Source organism: Bubalus bubalis, chromosome 15, assembly GCF_019923935.1.
Source record: "Bubalus bubalis isolate 160015118507 breed Murrah chromosome 15, NDDB_SH_1, whole genome shotgun sequence".
NCBI classification, from domain to species: Eukaryota; Metazoa; Chordata; class Mammalia; order Artiodactyla; family Bovidae; genus Bubalus; species Bubalus bubalis.
In genome coordinates, this window is record NC_059171.1 from 5,532,197 (window position 1) to 5,538,446 (window position 6,250).

Consider the following 6,250-nt stretch of genomic DNA (forward strand, 5'->3'; position numbering starts at 1 on the left):
CACTTACATGTGGAATCTAAAAATGTACAACAAAAAAGCAGATTCACAGATGTAGAGAGCAAAATGGTGGTTTTCAGAGGAGGGGAGAGTTGGAGGGCAATATGGGATGGGAGAGCAGGAAGCACCAGCTGTGGGGTGTAAAACAGGCTTGAGGATGTATTGCCCAAAAGGGCAAATACAGCCAATATTTTGTAATAACTGTAAATGGAAAGTAACCTTTAAAAATTGCATTAAAAAGAGAAAAAAAATTTGAAGAACATAAAGAGATATACGATGCCATTCTAGCAAAGCACATGGTAGATATAGCTACATTAATATTAGACAAAATTTGCTCTTGAGTAAAAAAATTACCAGGAATAAAGTCAAGTCACATTGATAATGATGCTATTTTTCACAAAGATGCCACCGTGTTTAAGTTTGTAAGCAAATAATACAATAGTTTCAAAGTACAGAAATAAACCTTGACAGAAAACACAAGGAAAGCTACATACATATGCCACCAGAGCCTGTGATGGTTGTTGTTGTCATTGGAGGGCTGTTTCCGCCGATATTGTGCAGGTATAACTCTTTCTGTTTTAACGTGGGTCAGTTTTCACAGTCTTTACTGAATTTGGTACAGTATGGCTTCTGTGCTATGTTTCGGTTTTTTGGTCACGAGGCACGTGGGATTCTAACTCCCTGATCAGGGGTCGAACCCTCACCCCCTGCATTAAAGGGCAAAGTCTTCAACACTGGACTGCCAGGGAAACCCACAGGTGTACTTCTAACACAATAAACTGCATCCTTCTTGGTGTACACGTCAATGAGAGTTTGCAGATGGACACAGCATACTTGCATCTCCCTAGAACTTTTCTGATGCCCCTTCATAGTTTATCCCTCCCCTGACTCCAGTCTCAGGCAACCTCTAATCTGCTCTTTAGTCACTGTAGATTAATTCACATTTCTAGGAGTTATATTACTGGATCATACAGTATGTCCCATTTAGTGTCTTGCTTCTTTCACTCAGGATAATTATTTACAAGCCGTTTCTGTTGTCACGTGTATCAGTAGGCAGTTTTTTTTTTACTGCTAAGAGGTATATGCCTTTGTTTGGCATATATGGTATATGCCAAATTTGTTTACTCATTCACTCGTGGATAGACTTTGGGGTTAGTTTCATTTTTTGCCCCCTCAAAGCTTCCCTTTCCAGAAACGGATGAGGCTGTGATTGGGAAGAGGCATAACAGACTTCCAGCATGTTTGTAATGTTCTGCTAGTGGTAAAACAGGTACTTGCCTAATAATTATTCACCAGAATGTGCATACAGCTTGTATTTAGCTTTTTGTCAATGTTATACTTTATCAAAATGAGTGAGTGAAATTGCTCAGTCACGTCCAACTCTGCCCCACAACTGTAGCCCACCACGCTCCTCCATCCATGGGATTTTCCGGCAAGAATACTGGAGTGAGTTGCCATTTCCCTCTCCAGGGGATCTTCCCAACCCAGGGATCAAACCCAGGTCTCCCGTATTGCAGGCAGATGCTTTACCATCTGAGCCACAAGGGAAGTACAAGACAGGAAAAATCAAGATGAAGTATCTGAGATTACATCTGTCATGCAAGTGAAGCAGTTGTGGTCTAGCGAAGAAAGTCTTAGCTCTGATAAAGAATGAACTTGGGCAGTGTTAGTTCACCTCTCGTAGCCCCATTCATGTATGAAATCAGGATAATAAAACCAGATAACTACATTACAGCCCTTTGTAATTTTTACCATGCTATACCCAAGGGAGTTATTATTATCATTATTATGATTATTGCAACTACCACAAGGGAGTAGACAAAATGACTTGAACCAGAAGGTTCCAGTTAATCTGCTCCTTGTCCTGCCTGTGGGCTCTTCTTTCTCACTGGCAGCCACAGGGCTCTCGTCATTCAGATCATCCTTCAAGAGAGAACCTTCTAGAAAGAGTGCATAGGTGGACACCCCCAGTGGCCACTTCCTCAGGATCTGCTGCAGCATCCAGACTGAGACAGCAGTGTCCCCCCCCACGTCTGAGCACAGTAGGCAGGCTAGACTGGTCCCTTCCTGCCCAGCGGGTGATCTTTGTTCCAGGCGCCACCCCGGTCTAGCCAGGACCCTCTCTGAGCTGGGCTGTGCTCAAAGGCGCTTCCTGCCCAAGCCTCCACATCCGCTCTTCTTCTGAAGTCAGACCTGTATGCTGTTTGGAGACTCCCTCTGACTACTCCTGGCTTCCCTGGTGGCTCAGATGGTAAAGCATCTGCCTGCAATGCAGGAGACCCAGGTTCAATCCCTGGGTTGGGAAGATCCCCTGGAGAAGGAAATGGCAACCACTCCAGTATTCTTGCCTGGAAAATTCCATGGATGGAGGAGCCTGGTGGGCTACAGGCTTCCATGGGGTTGCAAAGAGTCGGACGCGACTAAGCAACTTCACTTTACTTTTACTTTTGTTTTTCCCTGACTACTCCAGTCTCTCTCTACTTCAACTTTCACAAGACTTTACCCTAATAAATCTCTTGCCTTTCTAATTCTGTCTCAGCATCCGCTTAGCATCTTGGAGGACCAAAACTGGCTAACATAGGCAGAACGGTGTTTTTCATTAGCAAGAACTAATGAAAATTTTTTAAATCAAAAACCAAGAAATTGAATGAAACGTTTGCAGACACTGAAATTCCTGACATAAACAAACAACCTCATACAGACAATGCAAGCCAAATTTTTAATTTATATTTGATGCTGATGCCCCAGAACCATCATAGCCAGATTCATGAGATTAATATTTTTTATCTTAAAAAAAAAAAAAAAAAGAATCCATGACTAGAACAGTTTGTCTTCAAGATGATGTTTATTTTGCAACTAAACTATGTTTTCTCTCTTTTACTCATTTTGGCATTCAATTCATAAGTTTACTAAAGGCCCAATAAGTGGGGATTTGCTGAAGTGTCTCAAGATCAAGTCACCTAAATCGAGGTTCCGTGTCAATCTGGAACCATCAGTAAGCTGTAGAAGTCAGATGATAGAGGGAATTGAAGGATTTAAGTAAGCCTGTGCATGTCCTCACTTGTTAAGCCATGTCAGACTCTGGTGATGATGCCTTGAACTGTGACTTGCAGACTTGATCACTCTGCATATGTTGACAGAGGTCCATGGGATTTCCCAGGCAAGAGTACTGGAGCGGGTTGCCATTTCCTTCTTCAGGGGATCTTCTGGACCCAGGGATCAAAACTGCAATACCTGCACGTCAGGCAGACTCTTTGCCACTGAGCCACCTGGAGAGCCCTTTAAGCAGAGTATGTTAAAAAAAAAATCTTTGTATCCATACTTCGAATTTATGTTCCAAATATTTACCAAGTCAGCAGCCAAATGAAAATGATTTTTGCATAAACTGTGAATTAAAATTTTTAAGAAACTAGACATTTAAATTTATTTCATTTAAAAATAGGGTTTTTTTTAGCATTTATCTTTTTCTTATAATTTTAAAGGAAGAAATATGAAATATAATAGGTGAATGGGGCCAGTTGCATGGTGGTGGATGGTAACGAGACTTGCGGTGATGAAGACTCTGTATATGGTGAACTGCAATGCTATATACCTAAAGCTTATATAATAAAGGTTTGAATAAATTAGAAAAAAAATGATTGATTTTAAACAGTATATTTTCCTAAAATTAAACATAATATCTTTGATTTGCCTCTAGCTTAGTTGCTCTAGGAAGTATCCAATCCAAATCCATTAATTTCATTACTTGTGGGCCAAACACACCCACTGAAAGTCAATATGTAAAATATATCACTCAGATCATATATAAGGAAAGTAAAACTTATTATCTGAACTATTTTTTTTTTTTTGCCACACCACTCAGCTTGTCGCATCTTAGTTCCCCAACCAGGGATTGAACCTGGACCGCAGCAGTGAAAGTGCCACATCCTAACCCCTAGGCCACCAGGAAACTCTCTCTCTGCACCATTTTAAGTCATATTTGGAACAACTGGTTGGTAGGGTAAGTCAGACGGAGGAAGAGAAATATCATATAATATCACTTTTATGCAATGAATCTAAAAATCAATTACATAAATGAATTTACTTACAAAACAGAAACAGATTCACAGATTTAGAGAATTAACACATGGTTACTGGGCAGGAAGGGTCGGGGGAAAGTTTAGTTAGGGAGTTAGGGATTGACATGTACACAACTGCTCTATTTACAACAGATAACCAACAAGGACTTGTTGTATAGCACAGAGAACTCTGCTCAATATCAGGCAACAACCTAAATGGGAAAAGAATTTGAAAAAGAATAGATACACTGAATCGCTTTGCTGTACTGTACCTGAAACTATCGCAATATTGTCAATCAACTATACTCCAATATAAAATTTAAAAAATTTTAAAAGGTGCACCATTAAGAATCAAACCGGGTGAGAGGTAAGAATTCTAGCACTGATTCAAAACAGCTAGTGTTTGTGGACGACTCCATCTCATCGACTTTGCTACCAAGTTTCTCTCCTAAATCTCCTCTTATTATTTTCTTGATCAAAGCTCTGCTTTTTCCTATACATCTGTTCATTTTCTTCCCTAACTGCTTATTTATTTGCCTCCTTTTTAATCCATAGATCAAATAGAGACTTGAAGCCAATATCTGTTTATTAGTCTTTCCTTTTTTTCTGTCTTTCCAGTTACAAATCAACCTAACTTCTTTTACCTTCATTGTATCCTTTCAAATGTCATCACTGGAGTTGAGTCTTCCAACTTTCCAGACCTCCTTCTATACAAGCAGCCTGAAATTCATCCCTTTTTCCACTGCCTCATCTTCCAGATTTTATCCATCATTCAAAGCAGTTGACAAATCAAGAACATTGCATCCAAAAAGAATCTTACAATGAGTAAGTTTAATACAGTTCATTGTATTTCAATGATTCTGAATAAAAATAGAAATAGACCCTTAATTTAATTTTTTCTAAGACCTCAGGCATTCAAATGCCTCTTGTGCTTATATTTAAATAGGTCTTAAGACAACTCATGGATTCCTGGACCAGGTTCCTTTGTAAGAGAAGGGCAGAGTTACTATCATAATGAACTCCAGTTCAGTTCAGTCACTCAGTCGTGTCCGACTCCACAATCCCATGGAATGCAGCACACCAGGCCTCTCTGTCCATCACCAACTCCTGGAGCTTACTCAAACTCATGTCTATTGCATTGGTGATGCCATCCAACCATCTTATCCTCTGTCGTCCCCTTTTCCTCTTGCCTTCAATCTTTCCCAGCATCAGGGTCTTTTCAAATGAGTCAGTTCTTCGTATCAGGTGGCCAAAGTATTAGAGTCTCAGCTTCAGCATCAGTCCTCCCAATGAATATTCAGGACTAATTTCCTTTAGGATTGATTGGTTGGATCGCCTTGCAGTCCAGGGGACTCTAAAGAGTCTTCTCCAACACCACAGTTCAAAAGCATCAGTTCTTCAGCACTCAGCTTTCTTTGTAGTCCAACTCTCACATCCATACATGAATACTGGAAAAACAATAGCTTTGACTAGTCGGACCTTTGTTGGTAAAGTAACGTCTTTACTTTTTAATATGCTGTCTAGGTCGGTCATAGCTTTTCTTCCAAGGAGCAAGCATCTTTTAATTTCATGGCTGCAGTCACCATCTGCAGTGATTTTGGAGTCCCCAAAAATAAAGTTTCTCACTGTTTGTATTGTTTCCCCAACTATTTGCCATGAAGTAATGGGACTGGATGCCATGACCTTAGTTTTCTGAATGTTGAGTTTTAAGCCAGCTTTTTCACTCTCCTCTTTCACTTTCATCAAGGGACTCTTTAGTTCTTCTTCGCTTTCTCCATAAGGGTAGTGTCATCTAGGTACCTGAGGTTATTGCTATTTCTCCCAGCAATCTTGATTCCAGCTTGTGCTTCATCTAGCCTGGCATTTTGCATGATGTACTCTGCATATAAGTTAAATAAGCAGGGTGACTATATACAGCCTTGACGTCTTCCTTTCCGTATTTAAAACCAGTCTGTTGTTCCGTGTCTGCTTCTAACTGTTGCTTCTTGACCTGCATACAGATTTCTCAGGAGGCAGGTAAGGTGGTCCGGTATTCCCATCTCTCTAAGATGAACTCTTGGGTGTTTAAAAACACACACAGCTCTACCGGGAGCATGGCTAAACCTGGGAAACCTCCCTTTGGGCCTAGAACATGTTTCTATTGCAGCGGGAGGGAAATGGAAAAATTCGAGGAGGGGGAGGAGGAGTTCCTTCAA

At 40.5% G+C, this 6,250-nt stretch overlaps 1 non-coding gene across 1 annotated transcript; it reads left to right on the top strand.

The window, feature by feature from the left end:
- The first annotated feature begins 2,230 nt into the window (after nt 1–2,230).
- TRNAC-GCA lies at nt 2,231–2,302 on the top strand. The gene has a single exon. It is a non-coding gene; the product is annotated as a tRNA-Cys (tRNA).
- The last annotated feature ends 3,948 nt before the right edge of the window (nt 2,303–6,250 follow it).